Source organism: Tursiops truncatus, chromosome 16 (genome assembly GCF_011762595.2).
Source record: "Tursiops truncatus isolate mTurTru1 chromosome 16, mTurTru1.mat.Y, whole genome shotgun sequence".
Lineage (NCBI taxonomy): Eukaryota > Metazoa > Chordata > Mammalia > Artiodactyla > Delphinidae > Tursiops > Tursiops truncatus.
In genome coordinates this window covers 54,514,092-54,539,684 of record NC_047049.1, presented here as the reverse complement: position 1 = coordinate 54,539,684, position 25,593 = coordinate 54,514,092, and the positions used below count along the sequence as shown (strand labels likewise).

At 51.4% G+C, this 25,593-nt stretch overlaps 1 protein-coding gene and 1 long non-coding RNA gene across 2 annotated transcripts in view; one reads left to right on the top strand and one right to left on the bottom strand.

Annotated features, from left to right (window-relative positions):
* Positions 1-25,593, top strand: part of RPS24 (ribosomal protein S24) — a 700,934-nt gene that overhangs the window by 175,713 nt on the left and 499,628 nt on the right. The window contains exon 6 of the transcript XR_012326569.1: positions 17,588-17,737. The gene's annotated coding sequence lies outside the window, so the exon portion shown is untranslated. The remainder of the gene's footprint in view (positions 1-17,587; positions 17,738-25,593) is intronic.
* LOC141276668 (uncharacterized) lies at positions 15,918-18,141 on the bottom strand. The gene is made up of 3 exons (XR_012326571.1): positions 18,078-18,141; positions 16,109-16,151; positions 15,918-15,977 (listed from the first exon to the last, which is right to left on the bottom strand). It is a non-coding gene; the product is annotated as an uncharacterized lncRNA (long non-coding RNA).

Here is a 25,593-nt window from a genome sequence, read left to right as displayed (position 1 = left end):
GGGTTGATCAATATCCCAAACCATAATTTACTGGATATTCCATATTTTTCCACAACCATATGGAATTCTGTCTTAAAAGTATATTAAAATTTCAAATCTGCTGAGTCTGTTTCATTGCTCTGTCTGCCAGTTTCTTTGCTGGTACCACACTGTTTTAATTATTGTAGGTTTAGCATTCATTTTAATATCTATGGTGCAAATATCCCTTTAATGATGTTCTTTTTCAGAAATTTATAAATGACTGGCTTAGAGGAACTTCTAAATTATTGCATTTCAATTCCTTTTCACCATCCCCTGGGGGAAAAGCCCCCTACTTGTACATTCTTCAGCTAAGTAGCAAACCCTTGTTTCACAGATGGCCAGAAGACATTAAAGCAGGAGATATAAAGACACAGATGGTATATTTGCACTCACGGTGCTGCCTGCCTGTTAAATATACCTTCATAGCAGTCCTGTGATTTTAGGAGTAGGTGGTCATTACATAGACCACAAGTACAGGCTTAAAAAGGTTTTGCCCAGGGTCACACAGTAAGTATCAGAACAGTACAACAATGCAGTTTTGTATTCAGAAGCGTCTCTAGAAAGAGCGTCAATCTAGGAATCAGGACTGAAGTCTGTGCTTCTGGGAAATCGTTGGTCCTGATATGTATGTTTAAATCGAAGCACGATTTTAACAGCCTCCAGAAAGGCCTTCATAGGAATAAGGGGTGTGAGATATTAGAACAAAAAATAATGGGGCATCTTCTGTGAGGGTCTTCAAATAGAGAATCTGCTTCTAAAGACCATGCCCCTGGGACTTCCCTGGTGGTCCAGTGGTAAAGAATCTGCCTTCCAATGCAGGGGACGCGGGTTCGATCCCTGGTTGGGGAAATAAGATCCCACATGTGGCGGGGCAACTAAGCCCACACGCCACAACTACTGAGCTTGTGCACCTCAACGAGAGAGCCTGCGTGCCGCAAACTACAGAGCCCATGCACTCTGGAACCTGCACGCCACAACTACAGAGACCAGGTGCCCTGGAGCCCATGCTCCCCAACGAAAGATCCCACATGCTGCAACTAAGACCCAATGCAGCCAAAATAAATAAATAAAATTAAAAAATAAATATTAAAAAAATAAAATAAAGACCATGTCCCAGACACAAGGAACCAGTCCTCCTCCCCATTCTTTTAGCCCCCCACCTCTGGCCGTGCTGATGGCTGATGCTTTGGTTGGCAGCCACCGCTGGCATCCACAGTGCTGTCCACCACTGGTCTGCCTGGACCTCAGTGCTTGCAGTCTCTTTGGCCCATTTATATCCTCTCAGGCTTGTAGCTTGTTCTCCAGTATGGCCTGAGTTGGTCCTTCTGTACTGCCTATCCAAACCCTTCCCAGCCTGGGCCATCTCATCTCTGCAAAAGCACCTTGGGAACAAAGATATACAAATAGAAAAGAGATGATTTCCTTTGGTGAAGTTGTCCCTGCTCCCTAAGACACTGCTCTGGTTTTTTGTAAATTTCACTGTCCTAAAGAAACAGGATGCTACTTGTTTCTCGGTGGTGAGAAGAAAACATGACCGAATGCCTCCTTTGTGCCAGGCATTTGATGGGTCACCACATATAATCTTCCCAGCAATTCTATCTCCACTTTACAGATGAGCAGACTGAGGCCCCAGGGCTTATGGAACTTGTACTAAGTCATGTGGAACATTAACGGTGAAGCCAGGGCAAAAACCCAGGTCTGTCTGACTCCAAGTCCACAAATGTGGGTGTTGGCATCCTACTGTGTGCCAGGCACTGTGCTTTCGGTCCATAGCTACCTCTTTATTGCCAAAGATTTGAGCAGATCAGCTGAGGGCATTTTTTGCTAGTTCTCCATTTTTCTTTGAGCCATTCTCGTTTTAAGCACGTTGTGTGTAGACTTTCAGAGTCTGATATCTTGAGCTGGGCATGTTTGGAAAGTTGTAGAACAGTGGATGTACAAAGGTCATGTGCGATGGAGTCCTATCTGTTGGGCCAGTCGAACCTCCTGTATTTGCTGCTTTCATTATCCTTTGGCTCCGGAAAGGATGGTTTGGTTTTGCAAACGAAGACTGAGGACTTTTGCCAGCTTGCTAACTGCCTTGCCCTCATCAAATGTGTCAGACTCACAGAACATGGCTCCCCAGCTGTGGGCCCATGGTTGTGAGAGTGCCTGAATAGAAAACCACTCATTTCCCTTCGCAAGAGAGGCGCCCAAAGCAGATATTTCACTGTATTCCGATTTAGCCAAGGGAAGCCAGAACATGGATGCTGTTGCCAAGGAAACCACCTCCTTCCTCCCCGTATGCTGTGCATACGTGTATCACTTCATCTCTCCCCTCTCCAAGGTAATATCATAGCCCCGTGCTTGGGGAAGGGTTTTTAAAAAGACATATAAAACCTCTTAGCATCGAGAAGATTCATTAAATGATCTCACTCCAGAGGAGCTTAAATTATTCTTTTTAGACCCTTTCATGCCGAGGATGGGGAAATGGCTGAGTCAATGCTATCTCTCATAGCCCAGCTTGGTGCCTTGGTGGAAACAGTTTTCAGAAATAAACAAATCAGGGTGCAGAAGCTTAGACAGGGAGAGTGTGTGTGTAATAATAACGAGGCTGTCATGTAGCTGTAATGTCACCGGCTAATCCCTCCGAGTAGATCTGCCGAGACCGCCTTGATCCGCAGGCCTCCTGGGCGCGAGGCTGCATTTCACAGGGCAGGCTTCAAAGTGCAGACAAGAGAGGGTCTCTGCTGCAAGGCCACCTGTCAAAGGTCCCTGTGTTGGGAAGTGCGTAGGGATTTCTTGTGCCCAGTCTGTTCTCGGGCCCAAGCTGGGGACTGTTTCTGCCCTCACTCCAGCGTCTGGGCTCAGTCCGTCTTCCTCCACCTGACCACCCTCCTCATCCCCACCTGCCCCAATTCTGTGTGTTCAAATAGGTGCAAGTCGCCCCCATGCCTCACAAATGAAAAGGCAAACTGGGCTCTGTTCTTGCCAATCATCTGGGAGTTCCGTGTGTTGCCCTGATTTCACGCCGCCTTCTCTCAGCTCTTTCTGGCTCCTGGTACTCAGATCCCCTCCTGCCCATTGGATGAGTAGGTTCAGTTTGGCTTCCTTTGTTCAGTGAATGGCACTAGCCAAGGATATTGGCATATATTAGTGGTTCCCAATATGGGGCACCCTTTTCCCCCAGGAGACATCGTGGGAAGGCATTTTTAGTTGTTACGTCTGGGAGCAGATAACACTGGCAGGTAGTGGTTTGAGGCCAGGGATGCTGCTAAACATCCTACAGTGCACAGGACAGCCCCCTACAGCAAGAACTATCCAGCCCCAAATGTCAGTAGTGCTGAGGCTGAGAAACACCGGCTTGTACTTATTCTCTTTGCTCATTCATTTAATAAATATATATTCACTGAGTACCTACTGTGCACCGGGCTCTAAGCCAAGGACCTGGGGACATGAGTTAAACAAGATGGACGTACATCTGTTTACTTTCTCACTTAGAGCCAGCTGGGTGAAGTTAAACAAATAATTATACAACCAGATTATTTAAGTGCAGCTGGGATGCTGATAGCAGAACAGGCTTGGATCGCCTGCCCCAGTTCTGAGCCCGGCCTGGTGCCCCAGCCCATCCTGCCCTGGCTCCTGTGCGGTATGGACGTCCGTTTCATCCCCCCACGGCCACCCCACCAGCTGACCCCACGGCTTCTTTCCTGGACAAGCCACGGGCTTTTGTAGTTTAACTGCGTTGTTGCTGATCACTGCAGAACAGTTAGGGGACAAGGGAAAGAACAACTCTGAGATGTCACAAAAGTTCCAGGACTTGGTCATCTTCTGAAGCCCCAGTCCCTGACCTGCCTCTCCTGAGTGATGTCTAGGACGGCAAACAGAAGCCTCCTCCAACTTCACGCTCTGCTTTCTTTCTAGGTGGGACTTACCAGTCCCTACCTCTCATGCTTCCTCTCACCAGCCCCCTTCTCTGATAGGCTTATTTAGTACCATGCAGTCCTTTGGGGTTAGGAGCATGGACTTTGGAACCAGACGACCTGCGTTTGAATCCCACCTCCACCACTTACTAGCTCTGTGACCTTGGACAAGTTGCTTAGCCTCTCTGTGCCTCAGTTTATTTTTCTGTAAAATGGAGATAATAGTAATATATATCTTGTAAGGTTTTCAGGAGGGTTAAGTGAGCTAGTATATGTGGAGTCCTTGATTCACAGTAAATGCCATTTATGTTTTGCTATCATTATTACCATTTCCCCAGCATGTTGGCCTGATGATGCAAAAAAAGGCAGACGTTTCTGACTGGGCTGAGAGGCTTGTGTGTGTTGTCCCACTGAACCCTCCAGTAGTGCTGAAGAAGTTGGAGCATATCAAGTCACCTGCTCAGAGTCCCACACCGGGAGGTGACAGCGCCAGGGCTGGTGGCCATGCTCTGTCTGCCTTTAAAGCGCATGCCATGTATCCTATGTATAGTTGCTCCTGGCCTGTTGGGGAAACTCCACAGTACAGTGTCCGGGAAATGCCAACACAGGCTCCCACCTGGGTGACCAACGTCAGCAGAGGGGCTTTGCCGGCCGGGAGGGACCTACACTGCTTCTGTCTGGGTGGGCTGGCGTGGGCCTGGGTCATCTGCTACAGGGTGGTGGGACTCCAGGTACCCTGGGGGCTGCCAGCTGCCCCTGTGCCCACGAGGCACCTCCTGGGAGGCTGGTGATGGTGTGGGGGTCACAGCCCTGCGCAGACAGTTCTTTCTGCTCTGCCTTTTCCTCCCCTACCCACCTGCTAATCTCGTTTCGACACACAAGCCTCCCCCTGCACTCCCCGCTCCCCTCCTCAATCCCTTCCCTGCGTTTGTACTTTATGATGCGGGACTTTGGTGAGGAAACTCATTAGAGTCATTATTCTGTGTGTAGAAATGTGTCTTTCATCCCATTCATATTTCATGTTCCTCCCACTTGATCTTTTGACGCTCTTTGATTCCTGATATTACACGGCACACACACACAGCTCTTGTTGGGGTTCGTTCTTTCTGTGGAGTTGTCATTATTGCTCTCTGTGTGAGGACTGCTCCTTGTTATGTATTTATTAATTTCTTAAAAAGATTTTGGGATTGACACTGTCTGATGCTCTTGACTTTGATTGCAGGGGTAGGTAGCATTGTGATAGGAGGAGATGTGAGGACAGAGGACGTCTAGAGTCTTGTCCCCATGTTCCCTTTCCTTTCTAGAGGCCAGGCGTCCATCTGTGAAATGGGCAGATCCATACCCCCTCGCCTAGTCCAACCCCTGCATGTGGCATCAAGTGGGCTTTTTTGGGTATTAGCATATGGTTTAAACGCCGTCTAACTTATGGTAAAAGGAATATTTGGGAGGAGTCAGGGCCACCCACAGACCCACAGAAAAGGCTGAAGAATCAGCCCTGATGGGGCAGAGCAGGGCAGCTCTGGGGACCTGGGAGCAGGGTCCCAGCCTGTCTCTTTAGGCTCCATGGGTGGGTGGAAGGAGATCTAAAGGCTGTCAGTGGTTCTCCTCTCAGCTCAAGGTTCAAATTGCAGGGAGAGAGCGTGGGATTGGCTCAGCTTGGGTCACATGCCCAAGGAGAAAGTAGGGTGTTTTGACTGACAGTTGTATTAAGATTTCATCCAGTCAGGGCAAGGGGTTCCCCAAAGTAAGAGGTTGTTTGCAGAAGGAGGTAATGGATTCTGAGTATGTAGAACAACAGATGCCCATTACACAGTCCAAACAGTGGAGGTGGCATGACCACGAGACAAAGAGAGGAAGAAGCAGGCCTTTCTGTCTCTAAATCTGTGACCAAGAGACATATTTCTGGAGCTCAGAGATTGCCTTCTAATTCAGGGGCTGGCAGACTTTCCCCAGAAAGGGCTAGACAGTGACTATTTTTGGCTTTCTGGGCCATATGGTTTCTGCCACAAGGACTCAACTCTGCCAAGACCTGAAAGCAGCCATAGGCAAGATGTGAATGAATGATTCTGGCCATGTTTCAATAAAGTTTTATTTATAAGAACAAGCAGCATGTCCTGGACTGGGCCCTCAGATCAAAGTTGTTCTAGTAGGTTGCTCTCATTTCATGGAGGAGAAGCTCCCTCTCAGCTTTAGCAACCCTTGTATTTCTGACTGTGGTTCTCCAACTCAGCTCTGCTTCAGGATACCCCAAGGAGCCTGTCGAGAACACAGATGCCTGGGACCCCCTCAGACTTCCAAATCAGAAACTTCGAGATAGGCCCGGGGTCTGCATTTTTTAACATGTGCCCTAGGTGATTCTGACCTATGTGTGCAGTGTTGTGAACTGGTATAAGATGCAGTCGAGGAGACAAGATCATCTTCCATGAACCACAGGAGCGGTAGATGAGATAGGGTGGGCTTAGTAGCTGAGAGGAGGGAGGCTCCCGAGAGCTGGGGGAGAGTGTGTGCAGGGCAGGCTTCGTGGAGGAGGGCCCTCGCTGGCCCCGAGGGAAGTCTGAGCTGTCACAGCACTAACCTGGCTTTTTCTAGCTGTCAGTCTCTTTCCCCATCCTGTACTCTGCTATTAATTAGCCAGGAAGGAAGTTTATTAAAAGTCAGGGGCTAAACCTGAGACATGTGGTTCCCTCCTCCGCAGCAGTGGGGTCTATGAACAGTTTTCTGTTTTCCTCATTCTGAAAGGGCCACAGCCGTAGCCCAGCCTCACTTCTCTGTCTTCCTCCAAGGCTCCTCTTTCCCTTCCATTTGTGTCCTGCTCCCTACAGACCTGCTTTCTCACAACCCCCTTTCTCCTTTGCCCCAGACCACCCACCTGTGGCTCTTCCTGATCGTGACCATGTCTGGCAAACTCAGCTCCTTCTTGCTGTAATTGTTAATAGGACCAAGAGCCCTGGGAGTGGCTCTCTCCCATCTTTCTCCTCTTTCCATGTTTTCTTCTCCCCCAAACACCAACCCCGAAAACCTTTGGGGTCTCTTCTGTTGGCGGGGAGGGTGCACTCTGTAGGTGCTAGCAAAGCAGCTTCAGCCACAAGGAGGAGAATGGGCTGTTGCTCCTGGGGTGTGGCCTGGACCCAGAAGGCCTCTGGTCCTCACTGCCTCCCCTTGGTCCAGACAGGGAGCTCTGCTCATTACAATAGTAGGCATCTATTGTCTGCTGGCAATAGAACGCTCTTTTCCTTGGAAATCTACTCCATCCCCACTGAGTCCATGTGCATGGATGTGATAACTCCAGAGTGTGCATGTGACCTAGGCCTGGCAAATCAGTGCATCAGGTTCTCCCTGGCACTGTAATTGGTCCAGGGCAAAGTTAGTCCAATGTTGGCATTCTTGTGGAGTTGTGGAGAGGAGAGCTCGCTCTTTCTGGATCTGGGGCTGTGATGCTGTCAACCTGGAGCTTTTGGAATCTCACATGTAGAGAGAGTGTGCCTGAGAGTGAACACAGCTCAGAGGAAAACAAAGCCTAGAGACAGACCAGAGAGAGAACCAAAGAGCAGGAGAGCAAACAGAGGTCCAGAGGGTGTGGTCTGACCTTCTGGATCCAGCCGGACCTGAAGTCAGAACACTGTTTGTAGACTTTTCTGCTATCTGAGTCTCACGTTCTCTTTTTGGATTAAGCTGATTTATGCTGAAACTCAGTCTTGATTGATAGTTTACTTGATACTGGCAGGGTGGGTCCCTCAACAGGGAGGTCTGAGCTGCAGGCAGACTACCTAGTCAGCTGTGAGCTCCTTATGGTCCTGGAAGAACAGCCCAGATGAATGCTCACCAGAACGGGTACAAAACAGGTAATTATAACAGGGTTCATCATAAGCCTGTTACACTCTGAAAGCTTTGTCAGAACGGGCACACGTCCATTCCTGTCCCCATCCACGCCCCTCTTGCAGCACCTAGCAAGGTCCTCAGGAAATGTGTTGATTGTCCGGCTGACCCAGGGGCAGCACAGCCCTCCTCACTACCACCCAGTCACCTGAACACCCTTCTCCCACCCGTCTCCTTAGTATCACTCCACCCACCCGGTCTCCAAGCTAGAAGCCTGGCCTCCTTGCTCTCCTCAGTATGGCTCCAGCCTCTCCCCACTTGGCTGTCTCCACTGTCACTGAGCTCAACCTTTCCCAGGAGGAAGCCATGTGGCCTTGATGTGGCCGGCAGCATTTGACACCTACCTCGGGTGGCCTCAGTTCCCTTACCTGTGAAGGGGGATGAGGCAGTACTCTAAACATGTGAAGTGTTCCCAAGAATTTGAATGCGGGGGGATACAATGGCCCTCTGACCACTCAACCAAGACATTAACCCATAAAATGGAGCAAAGCAAAGACACAGATTCCCTTTCAAGAGGCAGTGGGCCAGGAAAGCTTGGAAATTACTGACTGCATGTGTGTGAAGGTGGTGCTTCCAGAAAGGAGCTTTATCAGCCCATAGGAACAGAGGAAATAGGGTGTCCCCGGGGCACATGTTGGAGGGCCCGGGATGGCTGCACTGGGCCTCTGTCATGAAGAAGGCCTTATCAGAGCCTGGTGCCCCTGGCTCCCCTCTGTTGCCAGTCCTTGGGGAGAGAATGTGCTGGTCAGACAGCAGAGCCATCTGCAAATGAATGCACTGGCGCTTGGGTTTTGGTCCTCATCCTTGGGAGCTGTGAGTCAGCATCCTGGAGTCTGTCGAGGCTGGGTGCTGATGACTCTGCGTTTCTGGTTTGCAGGTCTGGGTCAGGCCCTGGCCCAGGGTTCTCAAGGTTGGGAGGTTATCAGTGTAACCGGTGGGCTCCACACCAGAGATTCTGATAGATGAGTTTGGGGTGGGGCAGGCCTTTCCATTAAACAGCTCCTCGGGAGGCTCTAAGCATAAGGAAGGGGAGACCGGCTGCCAGACTCGGTGACCACACTGCTCCAGGCCACTGGAACCCACCGGAACGTCCAGCCTCCATGGAACCCCTACACTGGTGCTGCTGGTTGGCTTCTGGGTTCACTTGAGGGATTTCCACAGAGCCATCTTAATTCGCCCAAGGTCCTGTGCAGGCTTTGCTGAAGTTAACCACGCAGTACCAGGCGCTCGAGAAGGAAAAAATGAGCTCTCTATTTGGAAGCTGTGAGCAGAGCGGGAAAGGATGTGCCAGAAGCTGCCTCTCCTCGAATCTTCCACCTCTGGACCCGTAGTTGGGTGTTGTACCATCTGGGCGTTTCTCCCCACAACGGGCGTGACTTACGGTAGATGCCATTGCCATGATCCTCTGTGCATCAGGATTTGGCTGGGATGACCCCTGTTTGCAGTGACTTGGCTTTCTGGAACTGCGGAGGTTGTGAGTTGTCTCTCTGAAGCATTTCTGAGTGACTAGGGCTGAGTACAGAAGAAGCACCCCTACTCCTGTGCTCCGGAGCGGCGAGTCCTCCTCTGGCCCCTCTCCTAAGACTGCTGGATCCGGGGTGGTGTCACTCATCTGGGCCCTCCTAGGAGCTAACCGGAGAAGCAAAAGTCCATTCACTATGGGCTCTATTACTTTATGTGACTTAGAAGCTCACAAGTATGGTGATTGTAGAAAGTAGAACATTTCTCTGGCTAGGCTCTATTGATCTGGACAAAATCATCTCAACTGCGTAATACATTTTGAGCCGAAGTATGCTCACTATCAGAACCGTGGACATCATTTGTATTGCCTCACTTCTATTGCTTTTTTCCCTCCACAAATCTCTGCTATCACCTCCACCTCACTCTCTCTTTGCAGTTAATCCCATGTCCTGCTTTGCAGAGAAAATAGAAGATGTCAGCTGGCAGTGGCAATTAAATTTTCAGACATCGTCCACCATCCTGTCTTTGTTCTGCAGACCTTTTTCAACCAAGGCTAATGCCACCACTTTCTGCTGTCTTAAGGGCCCTCGTTGCTCTGTCTTCATGCTCTCCCTTTACTGAACTATTCCATCAGCATTTAGGTATGTTTGTCTTCTCCATATCCACAAGGGGTTCCTCTGCGTCATCCACCCCTTCCCGCTCTCAGCTCTGTCTTCCCCTCCTGGTCTCCATTCGCAGCCAAGCTTTTACTGAGAGAATAGCCTACACTCCACACATTTTGATTTTGTGCTTTTCATGCGGGCTCAGGAATCTGCATCTTACAAACCCTCCTGGCCATCTGATGCATGTGGTCTTTGGACTACATTTTGCAATCATTGGTGGTCCTTGGCTTGAGCCTGTTCACTCTCCACCATTTGCATTTCTTTTGAAATCTCATCTGGCTCAAGGCATCGGCTACCACCTGGGGTCCACTTTTCTGTCTCCAGCCCAGTCATTGCTCTTGAGTTTCAGAACCACATTATCCAACTACCTCTGTGAGGATTTTCCAAAGATACTTGAAACGTTCAAAGCAGGACCTCTCATCTTCTCCAAGCCTGCCTGTCCCCACGCTCCCCATCTCTGTCCCTGGCACCGTTAGCCACCCAGTTACCCAAGCGAGAAACCTCAGCTCCCCTTTCCTCACGGCCCCTTGCCAAAGACCCAATCGATTTCCAAGTCCCGTACACTAATTCCTAAATAGGTCTTAAATTCACCAGTTGCTCTTCATTCCCATTGCCACTGGCCTGTCCAGGGCCCTGTGATTTTTCTCCTGGTTGAGCTCTTATCTGGGCTCTCTGCCCCCAAGCTTGCTTCCTCCTATGCGGTTTCTGCAGTGACCGAGGGACCTTTCCAGAGTTTGAGTCTGACCTTGTCATTCCCCTACATTCAGGCCTTAAGTAGCGTCTTGCTGCCTCTGTTTGGACAACAGGCCACTTTAGCCTGGCATAGAAAGCCTTTCATGGCTTCTGTCCCGTCCCCAGGTGTTCATTCATTGGCAAGATCCAGTAGTCACTTCTCAAGCCTGGCTCAGTCCTGGGGCTGGGCAGAAAATTCAAAAGATCATGGCCAAGTTTAACAAGTTTCTGTCCTTGAGACAAAATACAATGGGTCAGACTGAAGAATCAGCTTCCTAAGAATCAGAGTTCTTACCCAGTGTTAAGCTCTACTAATAACTGCAAGGATACAAATAATTGTGAGGCACAGGTAAAGCAAGAGGTGTAGAACCGCCAGCACTGCTCCCCAGGACCTTTTTTTTTTTTTTTTTTTTGCCACATTCGGAAGTGCCCTGGCTCAGATCTATCAAAAGGGGTCTATCTGTGATACACGTGAGGTATCCCTTACTAAAGAGGGAGCTATCTGAGTCCCGCAGTATCTCCATTTTATTCTCTGATAGTTGCATAGTTCGCACGTTTCCCAGGAGCCGTACCCCATAAATCCATAAGGTCCAGGTTTGTTTACCATAGCAGTGCTAGACAGATAGGGTACATCTTGCTAAAAGCATTCCATAGATAAAAACTCTTCTGCTAGCCAATATCATTAGTGTGTTTGCCAGGGGCTGTGTCATTAGTGATTATGAGGGCGTATGACCGGGTCATCTTTTTTTCTTCCCCAGTCAAGGTTGAGATTGGCCTGCTGCTAACTCTTTCCTCCCCAGTACTGCTCTGCCTACCTCACACATGTGCGTGTTCCCAGGGCTCGGTCCTTGACTTCCTTCCATGACACACGGGCCATGGAAGACCTCCTCCATTCCTGTGGCTTCGTTTCTCTAAACAGAGGCTCCCAAATCCATATCTCACACCCTTGACCTTCAGACCCACACATTCCACTGCCCGCCAGACACCAGCACCTTGATGCCCTCCAGGTCCTCAGACTGCATGCCATCGCTGACCCCTTGTTGCCTCTCCAGATCCATTGCTCCTCCTCTGGCCCCCCTCTCAGGGCAAAAGCACCCACACCCACCTGGTTGCCCCCAAACCTTGAATCATCCTGGTCTTCCTACTTGCTAGCCTTTGACTTAGGGTAAGTCAGAGAGGATACTCTCCCTGAGCCTCGGTTTCCACAGGTGTAAAATGGGGATAATAGCAGTATGTGCTTCACAGAGCTGTCGTGGGATGAGATGAGACGGTGATGATTAGGTGATGAGGGCTTATCACAGTGGCCGGCACAGTATGTGCTCAGAAACTATCAGCAAGCATCTCCGACTCCTCTGTTCTGCCGTTCCCCAAGGCTGCTCAAGACCACACGCTATAGGTTCTACCTTCTCAGGGCCCCTTCTCTGTGTTCACCATCCTCTCCTCCGTGCTCCCGTCTCTGCCTCCACCTGTGACAACACCTTGGACCTGATCTGGCCCACTCTGTGTGGCCCCGCTAATCTCTGCTCTCCTCCACCACCGGAGAAGTGCCCCTCAATTACACATCTGATTCTGCCCCTGCCTTGGAAGACTCTACGCTGCTCTTGGGATAAATTCCAAACTCCTTAGAGTGGCTTAGGAGGCTGGATATCTTATCTGGCTGCCACCTGTCCCCCGTGACTCCCCACCTCCAATGCTAACCACCGGCCACACCAAACTTTCAGCTCCTCTGACCGTCAGGATCTGGCCGATGCCCTCCCCTCTGCTTGGAAGACTCTTCTCCCTTCTCCCACCTCCACCTGAGGCACCCTCCTTCTGTCTCCTGCACACTTGCAGTGCTCTGCCTTTCCCTCATCAGAGCACTTTATGGCTGTGTGGTCACTGCCAGGTCCCATACTGGGGCCCCTCGTGGGGCTGTGAGCATCAGGGGGCAGGGGCCATTTCTGGCTTGGGTAGTGTATCCAACAGTGAGAATAGCGCCCAGCCGAGTAGGTTCCCGATATTAACTGAGTGGACGTGTTAACTGGGGGGTGGGTGAGGGGTGAGCAGGAGGGAGGAGCCCCTGAGTCAGGGGTTTCTGGTTTGGATGGAGTTGAGATGGGCGATATTAAGGGAAGTCAGATTACAGTGGAATTTTTGTATTAATGCGCTGTTGGGACCAGGAGGGCCCAGGTGAGTTTGGCAGTGGGCACTGGAGATCAGGGCCCTGGAAACAGACCTAAGCCTCCCTGCCCCTCCTCTGCTGCCTTCCACAGTCTGTGCAGGGTTGGGGCACAGCACCAGCTCTGCCTCTGGGGGTGGCGGTGGAGTGGTACGTTTTCATGAGGTTTCTTCCCTCCAATGTTGCCTTGCACCTAGATCTGCTAATTCTGCGGCAGACTAGTGCTGGAACCCATGAGGCCGGTCCATTTCGCTCCTGTTTCATGTGGCTCGTCTCTAAGGGCCTCTGGGGGGGGGCTAGTTTTGGCTAGGGGTGGGGGTATTATTCCTAGTTGTCTGCAGGAAGCACTCACCATCACCCAGTATCTCCCACTGAGGTGGCTTCAGTCCCCATGAGGGAGAGGTGGCAGCGAAAAGTCACCCCTTCCTGCCCCACATCCGACCTCTGCCGCCATGCCCCAATAAAGTACGACTTCTGACGGGGATGACAGTTTGGCGGGCTCTGGACTGAAGGGTGTCGGGAAGAAGGGTGTAGGAGTGGGGGAGCCGTGTTTCCTCGATCTGCACGTGGCATGTGGATGCCCTTTGTGGGGGGCGGTCCCCTGTCACTCCTCCCTCCTCTCCTCCTTCCCCTGCGTTTTGCAGATTTTGCTGTCTCTTCCATCCCCGGACTGTGCTGGCTTCCTCTCTGCCCATTTTCTGGTGGCTCTGCAGAGGCAGGGCTGAGCCCTGCTCTGAGGAGTGGTGAGGGGAAGAGGAGCGTGGGAAGGAGCGGGGAGGCTCTCACCCCAGGCTGGGGCTGGTTTCCTCTGAACCAGCAGCAATCAAACACGCCTCACCACTGTGAGAATTAATTCCCTTCTCAAGCTTCCCTTCAGATAGGTGAGAAATGTGTGTGCCTCCCATTAACATGAGCGTGACCCCGTATCTTGTGAAATGACAGCCCTGGCCTGATTATGCTCAGGGAGCATCCCCGCCTGCCTGCCCTGGGCTGCGTGACAAAAGCTCCCTCGTATTAACTGACAAATGAACATTGCGCATCCATGCCTTCCGTGTGATCCGCAGACAATGCCTGCTTCCTTCCAGCCACAGGACAAGGTCAGGAAGACAGTCCAGTTTCCCTCACCGTGTACCCAGCAGCACTGGAAGTGAGAGGGGGATGCTGTTCACAGGCGTGGCTGGAGGAGTGTGAGGCTGGGAGCAGGGTGGCCTGGTCAGGTCTGTCTGCTGGCTGTGTATTTGGGATTGAGTCCCCTCCCTTCTGTGAGAGCAAACGGCTGGCCCATTAGACCTGGAAGGGCTTTTGAGTCTGATACTTGCTGATGCCAGGCTCTCACTGAGTATAGCCTTAGAACCTCATAAAAACGAGGCTCCCATTTTCAATGTTGGAGGAAGAGTCTAGAAAGTTCTCTAGGACACAGAGTTAAGAAGCCAGCTCGGCGGTTGGAAAAAGGCCCTCCCTCAAGATATGATGCTGCTCAAGGCACCAGAAGAGCTTCTCTTCCTGGAGACTCAAAGCCCAGCGTGGCCTGTGTGTCTAGGGGGAGGCAGAGGAGGGTGTTGGGACTGGGGAGGGGACAGGGCAGATGTTCCTTTGTTCAGACACTCGTTCACCCATCAGATATTTGTTGAGTGCTTCCTGGGATCAGGGAGCATGGCAGAGTGGAAGAAGGTCTGCAGTCAGTCGGAGCTCCGTTTGCCCTCAGCTCAGCCTCTTACTCAAGTGTGACATGGACAAATGGCTGCTGGCCGCTGGGCTGTGGCCGTGTACTTGCCTGTCCTGTGCTGCCGGCGTGAGGATGAGCTGAGATGGTGTTCCTGGTGGGGTGTGGGCCTCCCTGCACGCTGTCCCCTTCTCCCTCCTCTGCATGCACTGTCCTAAGTGTGTGTGCACCCAGGGCGGGGCAGCCAGGCGCATGTTCACAAATAGCTTCGCTACAGAGGAGGGACCAGGGCACCGTAGTCTGGGGACTCAGAGGAACGAGAGGTGTGACCAGAGCAGTTTCATGGGATGGCGCTGAGTTGAGCCTGGAGCGGGCTGGCATTTGAAGGAAAAGGGAGGAAGGTCATTGCAGGGGCAGGGAACAGCCTGAGTAAAGGCACAGATGCACAGAGCTTGGGAGGGATGAGAAGGAGGAGAAAGAAGCCTGTACGGGGGGTGCGTGAGGGCGGGCATGCTGGGCAGGATGGTGCTTCTGTGCACGCTCTGGGGGAGGCCTGTTCGGACCACTGTGTCGTGAGAGCTGGGGGTGCCCTATCCTGGGGTCTCCACGTACAGAACAGCAGTCCTGGGGTGATACTTCCTTCTCCCTTACTGTCCAGGACTGGACACTGTTAACACAGGCCTCTGTTGCCTATTATCTTACTTTTTCTCAACTCTTGAGTATGGGGGAAACTGCCATTTGCTTGGTCTTGGAATAATCTGCCCTTTCTTCTTGCAAAATAAGAAGAAAGCCTTCCTGTTGCCTTCTCTGCCTTTTCGTTCTCCAGAGCACACCTCTCTGTCTTCCCCACGTTGACTAGTGCTTCGTTTTTGACCCCCCACACTACAGTCCCAGCTCTGTGGGGGCACGGAGTGGCTGTTTGCTTTGCTCCTGTGCCCCCAGCCCTTGGAGGACTGCTGTAACTGTTAGGCTTTCAGTGCATATTTGGAGAATCATTGAATGAGTGGCAGTTGGGTCGATGATTCTTGGATCGCTTGACATGGGGCACATTGAAGTGGCAAGATGCTGAGTGAATCAGCCGAGCCCAGATTCATCGCAGATCGTGTGACGCTCGTGGCTGAGTGGAGACTATTATAGGATGCTCCAAGCTTCCAAGGAGCCGATAGGTCCTGAAGTTACGCTAAGGGCTACACTGGCAGGCTGACTCCTCTCATCTCCCCCAGTGACCCTGGCTTGTCATGGGGTGCTAGTCGTTATGGTGATGGCATGGCTGAACTGAATGGCACAAAGGGAGAAGGGGTTTTTGACTAATCCACAGGCTTGGTTCAAATGAAATCCTTTGAAATAGCGTTGAAAAGGGGTATATCGTTTTCCCGCGGTGTTGGTAGGTATCATGACATCAGTAACATTTCCTAATCTTCAGTGAGCAGCCAGACTGGTTCCTGTCTTCTCTCTGTTACTCGGGTCCCCATGGGACCAGGGATAGTAAAGGAAGGAGGGTCCTGATAGAACATGTAGCGGAAATCAGTGGTTATGAATGGACATCCACTGCCCTAGCCCACTTCCTGCTCTTGCCATGCCTGTGGGCACTCTCAGGGGATTGCCTTGCCCATCTTTCCCCCAAATGCCAGACCTGGAGGTGGTGCAGCTGACGTGGACGGGACCAGGTACAGACCCTGTGGAGAAGCAGGACAGGGGCAGCAGGAGGGGCTGGCGTCGGGGTGGGGACAGCACAGGGGAACCTTCAGATCTGAGGTGACTCTTGAAGGTGATTCCAAAGACTCGAGATTTGGAACAGAATTTTTTTTTTTTTTTTTTTGCGGTACATGGGCCTCTCACTGCCGTGGCCTCTCCCGTTGCGGAGGCTCTGGATGCGCAGGCTCCGGACGCGCAGGCTCAGCGGCCATGGCTCACGGGCCCAGCCGCTCCGCGGCATGTGGGATCTTCCCAGACCAGGGCACGAACCGGTGTCCCCTGCATCGGCAGGCGGACTCTCAACCACTGCGCCACCAGGGAAGCCCTGGAATAGTATTTTAAAGATTCCTAATTTGGTGAGCTTCCTAATTTGGTGGGGGGAGGAGAGAATTCCAGGCACAGAGAGCAGCAAATGTAAATAGGTCGTGTGTCTGTGTGTCTGTGTGTGTGTGTCTGTGTGTGTGTGTGTGTCTGTGTGTGTGTCTCTGTGTGTGTGTCTGTGTGTGTGAGTGTGTGTGTGTGTGTGTCTGTGTGTGTGTGTCTGTGTGTGTGTGTGTGTGTCTGTGTGTCTGTGAGAGAGAGAGAGAGAGAGAGAGAGAGGGAGGGAGGGAGGGAGGGAACCTACAGATAGTCTCCCGGAGGGTGATCTGAGGCAGAAGGGAAGGAGGTGGGAGAGGAGGGGTGAGGGAGCCAGGCTGTGAAGGCCTTGAATCCCCTGGACGTGGCGGGAAGTCATGCGTTGAGGTAAGGGAGTGACATGACCAGATGTATTTCAGAAAAGACAGTCCTGGCAGCATGTAAAGAATAGATTAGGGGTGAGGCTGGAGACAGGGACACTAGTTAGGAGGCCGATGGAGGAACCCAGCAGAGGGAATGGCAGGAGACTGACCAAGGCTGTGGCACTGAGGACAGGATGGAGGACAGGTAGACTGGCCAGGGCCTGGAGACTGACCAGAGTGCAAGGAGGAGCCCTAGGGAGAGAAGTGAGGCTCGGAGGCCCCCTCCCCCCGACCCTGCCCGTCTCCCTGCCACCCCAAGGGGTGTAGTCTGCTAGCTGGTGGACGTGCTAGCGCGTGGTGTCGTTCACCAGGATAGGGGTCCCTGGAGTAAGACATCATCCCCAGGCCAGGGAGGGGGATGCTTGCACCCCTGGGTGGATGTGAGGTGAAGTTACGTATCGTAGAGTACGTGTCCCCCTCCGGCCCTGACGCAGGCTCACTGGGAAAGGCTGGTTCCCGGCTCCTGCCCCTCCCTTTCCTTCTTCCTCCCGGGCATATTCTTTCAATCTCCTCCTTTCCCCTTTCTCAGACATCTTAGGATGAGCAGCTGGGGAAGAGGAGCCATGGAATAACATCCAATCAGGGAAAGGTTATTAACCCAGGATTATAATCATGGTGCCTTCCCATGTCTCTTATAGGGGAAGAAGGTGGACTCCATGGCTTAGCTGAAAGCCAGCTCGGTACTCCCCTCAAGCAGCCTGTGCATCACAGATTCCTGCCAGGCCCTCCGGAGCATGTACCCCACGCCCTGGCCCAAGGTCTCTTCCCTCAGCGCTTTCTCCGAAAAGGTAAGACCCATGTTGCCTGAGCCTGTGATGGGCAGCAAAGTGCACTCAACACTGAGTCCCTGGTTTCAGGGGCTGACAGTCAGCTGCTGAGTGGCTGCGTTTTATTTGCCTGCCTCACCTACACCATGACCTCTTCTGGGGAGCCCTGGGCTGTGGCTGTGCTCTCACCTCTGGTGTGGAGGGAGGAGCCCTGGCCCAGGTGACTTTCTCTGAGCACCTGTTCTGTGCAAGGCTCTGGGCTCATTGCTTGGGACGCGCCATGGATCAGACAGAGGCTTAGGGATCTCAGCCATTTCGTTGGCACGTAGCTCCCTGTAGCTTGGAGGAGGGTGCCACTGACCTTGGCTGCGTGTGGCTGTGTGAGTGGAGTGGAGAAGGTGAGAAAAGGCTTCTTGCTGATTTCTTGGTTGCTTCAACAGCCCCTGTTTGGCATTTCAGCTCTTCCATCACCTGTGGAATATTAAATTCCCTCTGTTTGAAATACCAGGAATGGTATTGTCTCTCTGACTGGATGCTGACTGATACAGGTGTTTGAGGAGGGTAGAGCACGGGTGGCCCTAGGGGAAGGAGTAGCCGATGAGACGGTATGGTATACAGACTAGTATCCCCCCAAAGGTGTCCACGTCCTAATCTCTGGAACCTATGACTATGTTACCTCACAGAGCAAAAGGGACTCTATTATCCAGGATTATTCAGGAAGGTATTTTGGAGTATTTCAGTGGGCCTCATGTAAACACAGGGTCTTTATAAGACAGGGGTAAAAGAAGAGGGTCGGAGAGGGAGATGTGGTGATGGAAGCAGAGGTTGGAGTGACTGGATTGCTGGCTTCGACTGGGTGGAAGAAGCCATTAACCAAGGAATACAAGCAGCCTCTAGATGCTGAAAAAGGCAAGAGTACAGATTCTTCCGTAGAGCCTCCAGAAGGAATGTAGTCCCACCAACACTTTGACTTTAACGCGGTGAAAATCATTTCAGACTTCTGACCTCCAGAACAGCAAGACAGTAGATTTATGTTGTGTTAAGCCAGTAGGTATGTGGTACCTTGTTATAGCAGCAATAGGAAACTAATACAGAGGGCCAGAGTGCAAGATGCTGTAGATCACGCAAAGGAGTTTTTGGATCTTGTTCTCTAGGGCTGAAGGCTTATTGCTGCTCAGGAGCCCACGTGTGCTAAGTTTATGAGCTCTGAAGTCAGGCTGCCTGGGTTTGAACACCTGCCTTGTTAGGCAGGGCTTTAACTTCTCAAAGCTGCAGTACTTACATCTCCAAAGCAGTGGTGTAGTCGTTCTTGTCTCATAGACATGTAAGGATCAAATGAGATGATGCGTGTAGGCTGTTTGGCACAGCACAGGTCACAAAAGCAATTGTTACTCTCACTTGCTTTGCAACTTTGGACAAGATGGTGTCTCTCTTGGAGTGAGCCTTGATCCCTACATCTGCCGAGAGGAGGTAATAGTAGGCCCCCTAGCCTCCACACCCTGCAGGAGTAAGTGGATTTTGTGATATGATGAATTGGAGAGGGAGGTTACCTCTGTACACCCCTGCTGGCCTGGCTGGAGCTCTCTACCTTCCCATGGAGGGAGCAGGTGCCAGCTCGCCCTGCCGACCCAGTCCCTTCTGCCCCCAACTCTGCAGGCATTCCTGGATCCCTGTGCCCCTTAAGGGCTCTCCTGGTTTCTGCTCCCCTGCACTGTGCTCTAGGCGTAAGCTGTTTTAGTTACAAATGCCTTGAAATGCTACACCTTCCCTGCCCACCTGGACCGACCTCCCCAGGCCCAGCTGCCAGGTATTGATTTCTCCTTTAAATATGACTGCAGCCCAGGAGCATGTATGGATTAATTGACGAGGCTAGGCTTGTACCTGCACACTTCATTAACAGCTGCTACTAATTAGCAGAGTAGTCATTAAGAGACCTGCTGGGGTTTTGAGGATAATAGTATTATTTTTTTCCCATGACTCTTAAGCACGCAATAAATTTTGGAGTGAAAGTCCATGATCCCAGGTTGGGATGGAAGTCATGGCATGGTGTGTGCTCACGGCTTGCCCCTAAGAACACAACAGAAACTAGAAAATCACCATAGTGGGACCAGAGTCAGGAGGGCCTTAGAGTCGTCTGGTCTACCACATATGACTACTGTGCCTGGGAGAGGGGCCTCACTATCAAGGTCACACAGAGACAGGGAGGCAGAGCTGGGACAGGCAACCAGGGCTGCTGACTTTGCTCCAGGCCAGGGCTCTGTTTACTAACTGGGGACTCTGCTGCATGCATTTGGATAGCTTGATGGGGGAGATTGGACCATGCACATAGCCATGTCCCCTATTCCCCCTGCCCCAAGCCCGAGGCGCTTTCCCCAAGATGGTGCTGCATTTCCTTTCCCAATTCTGGGCCTCCTCACATTTTGTCCACATCACCCTACCTTCCATCTCCTTGCTCCTGGAACCCCTTTCTCTGTCTTTAGCAGGCTTATCTCCAAATGGGCAGGACTCAGCAGTTGGCCTGCAGTGGACCCTTTGGGTTATCCATGCTGATGGAAATACATAGTGAGTGGAATTAAGCCTAAAGTGTGTACATTTGGACAACTTATTGACCCTCTTGGAATGTCATCCAGCAAGTGGGCTAATGTGTGTAGAGGGCCGAGCACAGGATGGGCATAGAGTGAGTGAGTGAGTCCTCAGTAGATGATGGCCATGTACCCTGGGCTCCTTAGGAAGGTGCACCTGTGGCCCAATCATTGTGCTTTTCTCAAGCTTGACTTGAACCATTCACTGAGCAAACACTGAGATGTTTTACAGCAAAGGAATAGAGCCTTGACTTATTATTTCCTTCTTGTTTTAGAGATAATGTTAATAATAATTCCAATCACTCACCTTCCCTGTAAGCTCACTGTGTGTCAGGAGGTACTGTTCTAAGTGCTTTACATGGATTAATTTATTTTATCCTCTTGACAACCCTGTGAGGCAGGTGATTTAGTTATGTTTCCTATTTCGTAGAAGCGAAAATGAATGTACTAAACTTGCTCATGGTTGCCTGAGAAGGAGGTGGAGCTGAACCCGGCATCCTAGCCCCAAGTCCAAGCCCTTAGTCATGGAACTCTTCAGCCCCTTAGAGGGGTCGAGTTCCTGGCTTAGGGAACCCTCTGTCCCCCAATGCATGCTGCGTGGGTGGCAGCTGAGTTTATGTCACGTGTCTGTATCCTCCAGACCTCAGCTGGTTGATCCAAGGTGGGCACTTGAAGCAAAGGCTTCCCTACACTGTATGCTTTGGGTTTTATGACTCAAAAGCCTAAGATGGGCCAATTTGACTCCTAACTGGTGGAGGTGTCAGAAAGAGGCTGAGCCTGGGAGGGGGAAGAGCTGATGAGCTACACTTAGGACTGGGGGCCAATCATGGTCGCCAGCTGTGAGTGGCTGGAGGGAGTTGGCCAGCCAAGAAGGAGGGCAGAGAGGTGCGTGGATGCGATGAGAGAGACCCCTGCTCTTGGACGGGTGACTCACAGTGCTGGTTTCCATGGAGCTTGTTGCTCCTGGCCTTCTGTTTTGGGATCCTGGTGAGGACCTGCTTTATACTGAACTAGTCTCTCTCCCTGAGTCTCTCTTATTGAGCTAGTGCCCCTCTTTTCCTCATAAACAGGAGAACTCTAAGATGAAGAATTCTTTTATCGGGTTTACAGGGTACTGATGATTCGAGGAGGGGCGCAACCGCATCTATGGTGTGCATCTCCTCCTGCACAAGGACAATATCCTAAAATGACATGACTGGGACTTTAAAGTAAAGGTCTCTGGAGACAGTGCTCAGCTGGAGATAAACATCCGTACTGGTCAGGGTGAGGACGGGCTGCTCTATCATGATAATGCAGTGGCATAAGGAGGATTGAAGTTCCTTCCTTTCTCACCTTACAGTGTAAGGTGAACGGCCCAGGTTGGCAGGGCAGCTCTGACCCAGTCATTCAGGGACTGGGGTTCTCCGACCCACTGCCCCACCCTCCCTGAGAGCCTTCTTGTGGTCTCGGTGGCAGGGGCTGCCATGCCTGGCTCTAGCCGGAGGTGGAAGAGAGCATGGAGGGGGCACCCCGATATCTTACATCACTTCCATTCCACTTCCACTGGTGACAGCTTAGCACATGGGCCCACCCAGCTGCAAGGGAGGCTGGAAAAGGGAATCCTGACCTGGGGTCAGCAAATGTTTTCTGTAGAGGGCCAGATAGGAAATATTTTCAGCTTTGAGAGCCATATTCTCTGTGTTGCAAGTACCTGACTCTGCCCTTGTATCTTGAAAGCAGCCGTTGGCAATATGCAAATGGATGGGCATGGCTATATCCCAATAAAACTTTATTCATGGACAGTAAAATTTGAATTTCATATAATGTTCATGTGTCATGAATATATTTTCTTTTTTCAACCATTTAGAAATGGAAAAACCATTTTTGGCTCATGGGCCATTCAAACATAGGCAGTGGTCTGATCTGGCCCGAGGGGCATAGTGTGCAGACTCACCTGGTCTGGATGGTGACCTGGCCGTGTTTCTGTCAGGGGAGATTGAATTTTGGTGGAGAGTGAGTGATCCCCACTACAATATCCACTCCAGGCTTTGCTAAGAGAGGGGCATTTTAGCAGAAGCAAGGTGTCCTCTGCCCCCTTCTCTGTACGAAGAGAGGAGTAGAGTTTGCTGGGTGGAAACAGCCATGCCGCTCTCCCCAAACTTGCCAGGAGCCAGGAGCAGAAGCAGCCATGCACTGAGAGGTTCCTGATGTCAGAGGCTGTGGAGAGGGTTACAGTGTCACCTAAGGAGCTGGCGGCTGGCCTCCCCCAGTGCTGGAGGCCAGCTGGGATGAGGACACCAGTGGCCAGAGTTACACAGGATGCTGCAGGTAGTATCCAGTTCCCCACCAAGGGGCAGCCAGTCACTCACAAGCAGGGCACTCCCATTCTTGCTGCTGGGGCTCGTGGAAGCTATGCAGGAGGTGGCTTTGAACTGGACAGTGATACTCTTTAATCATTAGAAAGTGACTGCTACAGATATTAAATGGGACCAGGAAAATCATCAGCAAGGATGAAGATACTATTATTTGGCAAGTTTGTTTTCTTCCATCCCTCCCTCCCCTCCCTCAACTACCAGCTTGTGGGGTTGGGGCTTGCAGAGCAAAGCTGATAGCAGCTACTGAGAATCATTAGAATCATTCCGTGTTTGTACATCACTGAGTTCGTACCGTCAATCAAAATAGCTACATATATTTTTGACATCAACTGCCAATTATTCTTTCTGTGCTGCAGAAAAATCAGAACCAAAGACAGAAACATTCACCCAAGGGTGTTAGATGTGGACTCATACCAGCCCGGGTTTGAGTCCTGGTTCTATCAGATCCCATGTGACCTCCACTAGCCCTGTAACCCCTCTGGACCTCAGCCCCCTCATCTTTAAATGGAGGAGAATAACACCTGTTGTGCAGGTGTGTTGGAAGAAACCCATTTCTAATGCAAAGGGTGCATTTGTTCAAATGAAAACGATGATTTTTTTCTTCTCTCTCTGGGCCTCAGGTTCCTCATTTATAAAATGCATGGGTGGACTGTGGTCCATTCTTGTCCTGACAATCAGTAATTATGTTGCCAGTGGACTTATGAGAAGGAGAAAGCTGTCCTTCAGAGGTGCTTCCTCCTGGTGGGAGGTTTTGAAGCTGAAGGAAGCAGCAGCTTGATCAGGAAACTCCTACTTTCAGACCCTCCCTATCCTTCCTGGCACAGCTCAAGCCTGCCTCCTCCAGGAAGCCCTCCTGGATTCCTCCAGGCACAGGCCATCTCACCCTTTCTGAAAGACCCAAGTATTTGACCTTGACTTCCACCCCATTCTTTTTCCCCTACTTGCTGATTTGATGGTCGCAGACTCCCTATAACCACTTCTGTAACCCTGACCCTAACCCTAACCCTAACCCTGAAACCCTAACCCTACCACTGAGGTCTATGAATGGGTCCAGTGTGGAATTGTGAGCTGGAGGTGCTCTGTTGTGGGGCCAGCCTGGCAGGACTCAGGTATCTCACATTCCTACCAGGCAAAGGGGAGCTAAAGCACCCAAATCCCCCAGCCAGGAGACCCTGTTGGTAGCCACATCCTCTTGGGGCCTGGGGCAATATGGAGAGGACAGAAACCAGCTGGCTCACAGACCATGCAGACAATCTATAGGCCTCATGACCCCCACTGGCTTCATGGAAGCAGGCGATGCAGCATCTCAGGTGGAGGTCCGCCCCTTCCTTCTATCACACTACCAATACCCATCCTGGGAGAGTGACCTTATCTGGGGACATGTGAGGATGCAAACTGGCCAGTGAGATGTATGTTGAAGATGCTGTTCCTTGTTGGTCTCATTGAACATCTAAACTTCTAGTAAGAATATAGCACACTGTGTTCTGTGACATCATTCGATTCATCTATTAATTCATTCAGCAATATGGTCGGTCCACCAGGTGCTGGGAAAACAGGGGCCAACAAGGCAGAAATAGTCCCTGAGATTGTGGAGTTTACAGACTGGGGGGAATCTACACAATTCAGCAAACAATTGCAGAAGTATTTGATGAGATTGCAGCCTGGGCTATGGAGTTGAAGGTGGCCAGACCATGGTAAGGTGGGGTGATGCAGGGCAGAGCACCTGGAATGTTCCAGGCTGAGGGACCACGGGTGTGAAAGAAGACGGATGAGAGGAGCAACATTAGTCTGGGAGCTGAAGGGAGACCCCTGTGTCTGGACTGCAAAGCATGGAGGGAGCAGGGGACAACGTAGTGCTACAGGGGGTAGGGGGACACTAGACTCCAGGAGCCCTTGATGAGCATCGTAACAGTGTTTGGACTTTAGTCTGAGGGCATGGGAAGCTCTGGAAGCTTTCTGGACAGTGGTACATGTGATGGGCTTTCATTTTAGAAGGATTCCTCTGGCTGTTGGGTGCAGGGTGCACTGATAAGAGGAGGATCGGGGAGAGGGGGGCAGTTGTAGTCACCTAGGTAAGGCGTGTGGGTGGCTAGGATAGGTAGAATGGAATGCAGTGGAAGAAGAGGAAGATGTGCTCAAGAGCTTTAAGGAGGAAGAGCCAACAGGACTGGGATATGGGGGAGAGGGAGTAACAAGACGATTCCTAAGTCTCTGTTTTGAGCAATTGGATGGATGGTGGCGTCTTTAACTGAGATTGGGACACAAAGGTTAAAGCTGACTTTAGGAGGATGGATGTGTTATGAGATATCTGAGAGACACCCAAGTGGATCTGGGGTTTAGGAATGAGTTCTGGGGCATCCATAAAAATAGGAAGTCATTGGCATGGAGACGGCCACTGACTCCCCTGGAGGGGTCAGATCCCTCCACAGGAGAGTGTAAAGGCCTGGAATGAGGCCTGGGAAATGGTTATCAACGCTCCATGGCCTCTGTCTATAGAGGAGACCAGTCCTCATTTAGATAGTAATTTCACAGCTCCTTTGGTCAACCAGGGGGAAAGCAAAGACAGAACTGAGAGAGCAGTAGCAGGTGTAGATGGGCGAGGGCGGTCCTGGCGCCTCTTCCTTCTCCCCCTCGGCCTCAGGGCCTTTGCAACTGCTGAACTGATCCCTGGACCACCTTTGCCCCACCGTTGGCCTGGCTGGCTCCTGATTCTTCAGGTCTACTTCAAATGACACCTCCTCAGAGAGGCCTTCCCCCACCGCCCCACCCCAAACTGCGCTCCCCCAGGAGTCCCACCATGGCACTGGGCTCCATTTCCTTCACCCGCTGGCACTCTCTGAAATCCTTTCTGCATCCCTGTGTGCATCTTCTTCCCGTTTCTCCTGACCAGAACCTAGGACCCCCGCGGGCAGGGACCTAGCCCTTGTGCTGCGGATGGCTG